The 9,042-nt window shown below is 45.6% G+C and overlaps 1 pseudogene; it reads right to left on the minus strand.

Annotated features, from left to right (window-relative positions):
- Positions 1-951: 951 nt before the first annotated feature.
- Positions 952-1,003, minus strand: LOC121573115 (annotated as a pseudogene).
- Between the last annotated feature and the right edge of the window lie 8,039 nt (positions 1,004-9,042).

Here is a 9,042-nt window from a genome sequence, read left to right on the forward strand (position 1 = left end):
TTTGCAGACTCTGGCCAACTTTTGTAAATTAATGAGTTGAGACAAGGATTCAAAGATTCCTTGTTAGCAGCAGCTACTGGGAGCTGAAACTCATATTAGAGCGTGTGTGTGTGTGTGTGTGTGTGTGTGTGTGTATGTGTGCGTATGTCTGCTAAAGAGAGGGAGAGTGTGCGTGTATGTGAATGTGTGTGTGACATCACAACATGTGTTTCTGTATGCATGTTCCCTCTACTGGGGTGGGGGCGGGTCTTCAATCTCCTTGTCTGACAAACTGTTCTTCAGTGAGTGCCGTCTGAAGGACCTTTAATCCACCGCTTGTTCAGGGAGCAGACCTTTAATCTGGGATTATAATAGAAGATCAATGTGATGCCAGTCCATGCTCCCCTCAGTGATAAAAAAGGGATTAGCATGAAACATTCATAACCTGCCTTCTCCCAGGACTCCTACTATCCCAGCGAGCAGGGCTAGCTGCTTCCCATTGGTTCAGACGGCCCATTGGTAACTATGGTAGGAATACTGCAGTATTCACTGGAGTGTTTTTGCAGACTTTACTGTAGTACTGGGAGCCTCAAGGAAAAGTTGTAGTATTTACTTCAGTATACTGTAGTATTTACAGTTTACTATACTATAAATACTGTAGTAAAACAAATAGTATTCTATACTATAGTAATTCCTGTAGTGTTTTTGTAGACTTTACTGTAGTACTGGGAGCCTCAAGGAAAAGTCTACAAAACAACTAAAGTGAATCCTGTAGAATTTACTTCTGTATACTGTAGTATTTACAGTTTATTATACTATAAATACTGTAGTAAATAGTAGTATATACTATAGTAATTACTGTAGTGTTTTTGCAGACTGTAGAATACTGTAGTATTTACTGTAGTGTTTTGGGGGACATTACTGTAGTATTTTCTAAAGTGTTTTTGTTTTATTATCTTTGACATAGAAGTGGGGGGCTTTCTCCTTGAGGAAACCTACTGGACAAATACTAAAAGAGCCTGTAGGTAGGTAGGACTGAGTTCTGAACGGAGAGTTCAGAGCTTCTGCTCTTTTCTATAATTATAGGGAACACAATATATGGTCTTTACTTGGCATATAGGGTTCTCACTTACGTGTGGCAATGAAATACTGTAGTATTGACTATAGTTTTTAATAATGTTGCGATGTCTGTAGTGTTTTTGCAGACATTTCTGTATTATTTACTACAGTGTTTTTTTTTTGTCGATAAAACTGTAGTGTCTACTATAGTATTCTACAGTATACTATACAATTCTATACTGAGTACAACGCATGATTAAGGCAGTGTGTAGTATAGTATTCTACAGTATACTACAGTTTACTACAGACTTCTATAGTAAGTACTGCAGTATTCTATAGTAAACTGTAGTATTTATTTATGTGAGAGGGTCACAGGCTCAGTAATCAGCAGCTGCTTGGCTAGTCTACAGGCTACAATACACAGGCCCAACGCATTAGCTCATTAACTGCTTGGTCCAGATAGGACACAGGCCCAATGCATTAGCTCATTAACTGCTTGGTCCGGATAGGGCACAGGCCCAATGCATTAGCTCATTAACTGCTTGGTCCGGATAGGACACAGGCCCAATGCATTAGCTCATTAACTGCTTGGTCCAGATAGGACACAGGCCCAACGCATTAGCTCATTAACTGCTTGGTCCAGATAGGACACAGGCCCAACGCATTAGCTCATTAACTGCTTGGTCCAGATAGGACACAGGCCCAACGCATTAGCTCATTAACTGCTTGGTCCAGATAGGGCACAGGCCCAACGCATTAGCTCATTAACTGCTTGGTCCAGATAGGGCACAGGCCCAACGCATTAGCTCATTAACTGCGTGGTCCAGATAGGACACAGGCCCAATGCATTAGCTCATTAACTGCTTGGTCCAGATAGGGCACAGGCCCAACGCATTAGCTCATTAACTGCGTGGTCCAGATAGGACACAGGCCCAACGCATTAGCTCATTAACTGCTTGGTCCAGATAGGGCACAGGCCCAATGCATTAGCTCATTAACTGCTTGGTCCAGATAGGACACAGGCCCAATGCATTAGCTCATTAACTGCTTGGTCCAGATAGGACACAGGCCCAATGCATTAGCTCATTAACTGCTTGGTCCAGATAGGGCACAGGCCCAATGCATTAGCTCATTAACTGCTTGGTCCAGATAGGACACAGGCCCAATGCATTAGCTCATTAACTGCTTGGTCCAGATAGGACACAGGCCCAATGCATTAGCTCATTAACTGCTTGGTCCAGATAGGACACAGGCCCAATGCATTAGCTCATTAACTGCTTGGTCCAGATAGGACACAGGCCCAATGCATTAGCTCATTAACTGCTTGGTCCAGATAGGACACAGGCCCAATGCATTAGCTCATTAACTGCTTGGTCCAGATAGGACACAGGCCCAATGCATTAGCTCATTAACTGCTTGGTCCAGATAGGACACAGGCCCAATGCATTAGCTCATTAACTGCTTGGTCCAGATAGGGCACAGGCCCAATGCATTAGCTCATTAACTGCTTGGTCCAGATAGGGCACAGGCCCAATGCATTAGCTCATTAACTGCTTGGTCCAGATAGGACACAGGCCCAATGCATTAGCTCATTAACTGCTTGGTCCAGATAGGACACAGGCCCAATGCATTAGCTCATTAACTGCTTGGTCCAGATAGGGCACAGGCCCAATGCATTAGCTCATTAACTGCTTGGTCCAGATAGGGCACAGGCCCAATGCATTAGCTCATTAACTGCTTGGTCCAGATAGGACACAGGCCCAATGCATTAGCTCATTAACTGCTTGGTCCAGATAGGACACAGGCCCAATGCATTAGCTCATTAACTGCTTGGTCCAGATAGGACACAGGCCCAATGCATTAGCTCATTAACTGCTTGGTCCAGATAGGACACAGGCCCAATGCATTAGCTCATTAACTGCTTGGTCCAGATAGGGCACAGGCCCAATGCATTAGCTCATTAACTGCTTGGTCCAGATAGGACACAGGCCCAATGCATTAGCTCATTAACTGCTTGGTCCAGATAGGGCACAGGCCCAATGCATTAGCTCATTAACTGCTTGGTCCGGATAGGACACAGGCCCAATGCATTAGCTCATTAACTGCTTGGTCCAGATAGGACACAGGCCCAACGCATTAGCTCATTAACTGCTTGGTCCAGATAGGACACAGGCCCAACGCATTAGCTCATTAACTGCTTGGTCCAGATAGGACACAGGCCCAACGCATTAGCTCATTAACTGCTTGGTCCAGATAGGGCACAGGCCCAACGCATTAGCTCATTAACTGCTTGGTCCAGATAGGGCACAGGCCCAACGCATTAGCTCATTAACTGCGTGGTCCAGATAGGACACAGGCCCAACGCATTAGCTCATTAACTGCTTGGTCCAGATAGGGCACAGGCCCAACGCATTAGCTCATTAACTGCGTGGTCCAGATAGGACACAGGCCCAATGCATTAGCTCATTAACTGCTTGGTCCAGATAGGGCACAGGCCCAATGCATTAGCTCATTAACTGCTTGGTCCAGATAGGACACAGGCCCAATGCATTAGCTCATTAACTGCTTGGTCCAGATAGGACACAGGCCCAATGCATTAGCTCATTAACTGCTTGGTCCAGATAGGGCACAGGCCCAATGCATTAGCTCATTAACTGCTTGGTCCAGATAGGACACAGGCCCAATGCATTAGCTCATTAACTGCTTGGTCCAGATAGGACACAGGCCCAATGCATTAGCTCATTAACTGCTTGGTCCAGATAGGACACAGGCCCAATGCATTAGCTCATTAACTGCTTGGTCCAGATAGGACACAGGCCCAATGCATTAGCTCATTAACTGCTTGGTCCAGATAGGACACAGGCCCAATGCATTAGCTCATTAACTGCGTGGTCCAGATAGGACACAGGCCCAATGCATTAGCTCATTAACTGCTTGGTCCAGATAGGACACAGGCCCAATGCATTAGCTCATTAACTGCTTGGTCCAGATAGGACACAGGCCCAATGCATTAGCTCATTAACTGCTTGGTCCAGATAGGACACAGGCCCAATGCATTAGCTCATTAACTGCTTGGTCCAGATAGGACACAGGCCCAATGCATTAGCTCATTAACTGCTTGGTCCAGATAGGACACAGGCCCAATGCATTAGCTCATTAACTGCTTGGTCCAGATAGGACACAGGCCCAATGCATTAGCTCATTAACTGCTTGGTCCAGATAGGGCACAGGCCCAATGCATTAGCTCATTAACTGCTTGGTCCAGATAGGACACAGGCCCAACGCATTAGCTCATTAACTGCTTGGTCCAGATAGGACACAGGCCCAATGCATTAGCTCATTAACTGCTTGGTCCAGATAGGGCTCTGTCCATTTCACCCATTGTCTCCTCAGCAGTAAAGCATGACGTTTGAGGCCATTTGTCATCGGACTCACATCATACAGTTTCAATGATAATTTTCCTGGAAAAGTAAATGGATAATAACTTGATTAATTTCATATGATTCACAAAATGGTTTTAGACGTCACAAGATGATCATACCTGTTACCTGCTATTCTACATCACCCTGTGAATTCCATTAGGTCCAGCTGGACTTTGCAGCAGGAGCGAAATCCGCATTGGGGAGAAAAATAGCAACACAGTAAAGCATCAACACCGGGAATAATTCATAGACTGAAAGTTGTGCCGTTCAGAACATTGGCAGAGACATCCACTGAACATGGCTCCCCCAAAATACCCCCCTCTCTCCCAACACACACACACACACACACACCCTGGAAAGCACACAGGCCTGCACTTGGCTCTGCGTACTGTTCTGTTGTCAGCCCCTAGTAATGCTGTTGCTGTGTGTAGGGCTTCCCTCCACCCTGTTCAATACTGCATGAGCCTCCACTAAGAGTTGAACTGCAGCCTTTTTGTTTTAGTTAAGCAGCTAAATAAATAGAGCGTAGCCCCGTGAATCATAAGGACAATTAAATGAACAGCAGCGCTGGGTTTCAGGAAGAACAATGTCTTGCTAATCACCAGGCACTCTCTGAGAGCCTTCTACAATTTAATCACAGCCATTTACTTAACTGTACTGTAAAACGCCTTAAAGAGAGGGATTAGGAATGTATTTCTCCTACATGTGTTAAACGAACGAACCGTGCTTCACTTTAAACTAAGAGGAGGGAGGAGCTGTGTGTGTGTGTGTTTATGTGTGTATGTGTGTACGCATGTGCATGTGTGTGTTCAGACACTGAAACAGCACTGGAGATATTTTGGAATAATAAGTGATGCATAACATCAGATTGAAGGATTTATTAGTTTCATCACAAACAGCAAGTCTCCTTTTATTCCATAAACCATATCTTATCTTTCGGTATGGATGGGTATGATAATACCTTATTTGAAACCATATCTTATCTGTCGGTATGGATGGGTGTGATAATACCTTATTTGAACCATATCTTATCTGTCTGTTAGGATGGGTATGATAATACGGTCCTAAGGAATAAACATGCAGCACATTAGCGCTGTTTGTAGGAAAGGAAAGGCTGAATTCTTAAGCGTGTGGTTTTTCAGACGCTTTGGCTTCCCCCTCCTTTAAATTAAAGCAAGATTCTATTTTAGAGGCTTTGGCCGTACTCACAGGATAGGATATCTGTGCTTCAGGATATCCGTGCCTTTGCTTAGCTTTGTTCACTTGTATTGATGATAGTAAACCTGGCAGTGTTCTTTTATAAGTTCTACAGTCCCCCCTCTGAAGTCAAGTAACCTATTTCCTGTTTGGCTGTTATTTAAAGCGATGGGGAAGTCTCTATAGGCCTTTCACACTGCATCTTTCTTAGCCCCAGGCTAAGCCTGGCCCTGGGCTAGCTTATCCCATGTTCACACACGCATTTGTTAACCCTGGGCTAAGCTTTAGCCCTGGGCTAAGGATTCACACTTGTATCCCGAAGCCCTGGGCTAACGGAAAAACACAACACACGACCAATGTTACATCCTGCACGGTCATGACATTTAGCCCGAGCCCTACCCATGCCGCAGTGTTCAGGCTCTACCCTACCCCGGCCCGATTGCACAACACGAAATTAGAAATACAGTAACTTCCTCCGTTAGCTGATTGTCTCGGTCTGTCCCACGCTCCCTGCGTTACCCCATGCGGCTCCTCTGCGAGTGTGAGTATCCATAGCAATGGCTCCGTTTGGGCTGCTCAATGACGAGACGTGAGAGAGCTGTTAGCTGACATTAGCTAGCTATTTTTTGTCATTCAAAACTCTGACAAAATTAATGTGAGCTGTGAGCTCTAGTGTTGTCACTGCTGTTCATGCAGATGAGAGGAGACAGCAGAGGGAAGATGAGTGAGGGGGACAGACAGCCATTACCATAACTGACTCATTTGGTCTCGTCAACAACATAACCTGATGGTATTTTCCTGCTGAAACTGATAGAAGGGGGTCAGATCTATTATGTTGATGGGGTCAACGCAGTGCTGAATGCAGATACACTATATATACAAAAGTATGTGGACACCCCTTCAAATTAGTGGATTCGGCAATTTCAGTCACACCCGTTGCTGACAGGTGTATAAAATCGAAAACAAACATTGGCAGTAGAATGGCCTTACTGAAGAGCTCAGTGACGTTCAAGGTGGCACCGTCATAGGATGTCACCTTTCCAACAAGTCAGTTCGTCAAATTTCTGCCCTGGTAGAGCTGCCCCGGTCAACTGTAAGTGCTGTTATTGTGAAGGAGCAACAACGGCTCAGCCATGAAGTGGTAGGCCACACAAGCTCACAGAACGGGATCGCCGAGTGCTCAAGTGCTTAAGCGTGTAAAAATCCTCTGTCCTCGGTTGCAACACTCACTACCGAGTTCCAAACTGCCTCTGGAAGCAACGTCAGCACAAGAACTGTTCGTCGGGAGCTTCATGAAATGGGTTTCCATTGCCATTCAGCCGCACACAAGCCTAAGATCACCATGCGCAATGCCAAGCGTCGGCTGGAGTGATGTAAAGCTCGCCGCCATTGGACTCAGTGGAAACGAGTTCTCTGGAGTGATGAATCACGCTTCACCATCTGGCAGTCCGACGGACGAATCTGGGTTTGGCGGATGCCAGGAGAACGCTACCTGCCCCAATGCATAGTGCCAACTGTAAAGTTTGGTGGAGGAGGAATAATGGTCTGGGGCTGTTTTTCATGGTTCAGGCTAGGCCCCTTAGTTCCAGTGAAGGGAAATCTTAACGCTACAGCATACAATTACATTCTAGAAGATTCTGTGCTTCCAACTTTGTGACAACAGTTTGGGGAAGGCCCTTTCCTCTTTCAGCATGACAATGCCCCCGTGATCAAAGCGAGGTCGATACAGAAATGGTTTGTTGAGAGTGGTGTGGAAGAACTTGACTGGCCTGCACAGAGTCCTGACCTCAACGCCATCGAACACCTTTAGGATGAATTGGATTGCCGACTGCAAGCCAGGCCTGATCGCCCAACATCAGTGCCCGACCTCACTAATGCTCTTGTGGCTGAATGGAAGCAAGTCCCCGCAGCAATGCTCCAACATCTAGTTGAAAGCCTTCCCAGAAGAGTGGAGGCTGTTATAGCAGCAAAGGGGGGACCAACTTCATATTAATGCCCATGATTTTGGAATGAGATGTTGACGAGCAAGTGTCCACATACTTTTGATCATTGTTGTGTACATGAGGAAATACCTCACTAAAGCATAGGGGTGTTGTTAGGTTACGAGGTGAGACAGAGTTACCCCATTACCATGGCGATATGTTCATATCAAAAGGTCCACTCTGTCATTTCTGTGTCCAGCCAACAGCCTGACCCTCTCACTTTGTTTGCTAAACTGAGGGATATCTTAGTCTCCTTTTCCAGTAGCTAGGATGTAACCTAACATCACCCCTTTGCTTTAGTGAGGTATTTCCTCATGTATCATTCTGTAAATTGGTAAATAACATCAGTGTAGCTAGTACTGTAGGAATAAAACAGCAATATTATGAAATGTACATTATTCAGCATCAACTATTGACTATTGTATCCCTACAGGCCCTCAACATGCTCCTTACCTCCTCCATCTGAAAGAACATTGAATACTTGTATTTCCTCACAAACAGAATGTGACAACACTCCAATGTGATTACTCCTCCATTCACTCTGATATCGTTTTGAATGTCTGATGGTATTTGCATGAAAGCAAACGCGACAAGTACATAATCATTGCCATAATTAAGCCGCCAAAACACGAGCACGCCGCGTGAGCACCTTTGAAACAGTGAGTGCACGATTCATTAGCATCTGCTGTAAGCTTATTAATCTAACAGGCAATTAGCAAGCTGTTACCATTCACGGCAGCTATGTAAATATATTCCTGGGTTAATTTCTTTCTCCGATAATAAAGAAAACATTATGAAAATTAGCTACGCCACTATGTAAATGATCTCTGCTGTTAATTGCAGAGCACTGCTCCAACTTCGATGGCAAATTCTGGATAGGAAGAGACATGCCTACACGCGTTACAACGGAACGGAACGAACCGTGCTTCACTTTAAAAGAAGAGGAGGGAGGGGCCTGTGTCTGTACACAAACACACAGAGAAAATAAACCAAACAACAAGTCCCCCCCCCCCAAAAAAAAAAAGACCTAGCGGTGATGAATAGCATAAAGATACCCTTTCCATTAGCCAAATTAGCCCTGGCTAGCACCAGGCCCTGGCTAGCTATAGCACCATGGAGGAACACATGACCCACCACTACGCTATGATAACAGGATATTGAGCCATGCTAAGGGGATTTTCCGGCAGGGCTAATGCTGAATTCACATCAGAACACAACTAATGACACCGCGGCCGGCATCCATCATGGCTCCCCTCATAAAGCTGTGCCAACGCAGCGCTAGCTCCCCTCGGCCCGCGGTGCTAATCTATGCAGTGCAGGCGCAGAGAAACCATTACGTGCTGCATACACGATGAGGCTTGGCGCTAATACTCCACTCCACACTGGGGAAGACAGGGGGAGAG

This window comes from Coregonus clupeaformis, chromosome 15, assembly GCF_020615455.1.
Source record: "Coregonus clupeaformis isolate EN_2021a chromosome 15, ASM2061545v1, whole genome shotgun sequence".
Classification (NCBI taxonomy): Eukaryota; Metazoa; Chordata; class Actinopteri; order Salmoniformes; family Salmonidae; genus Coregonus; species Coregonus clupeaformis.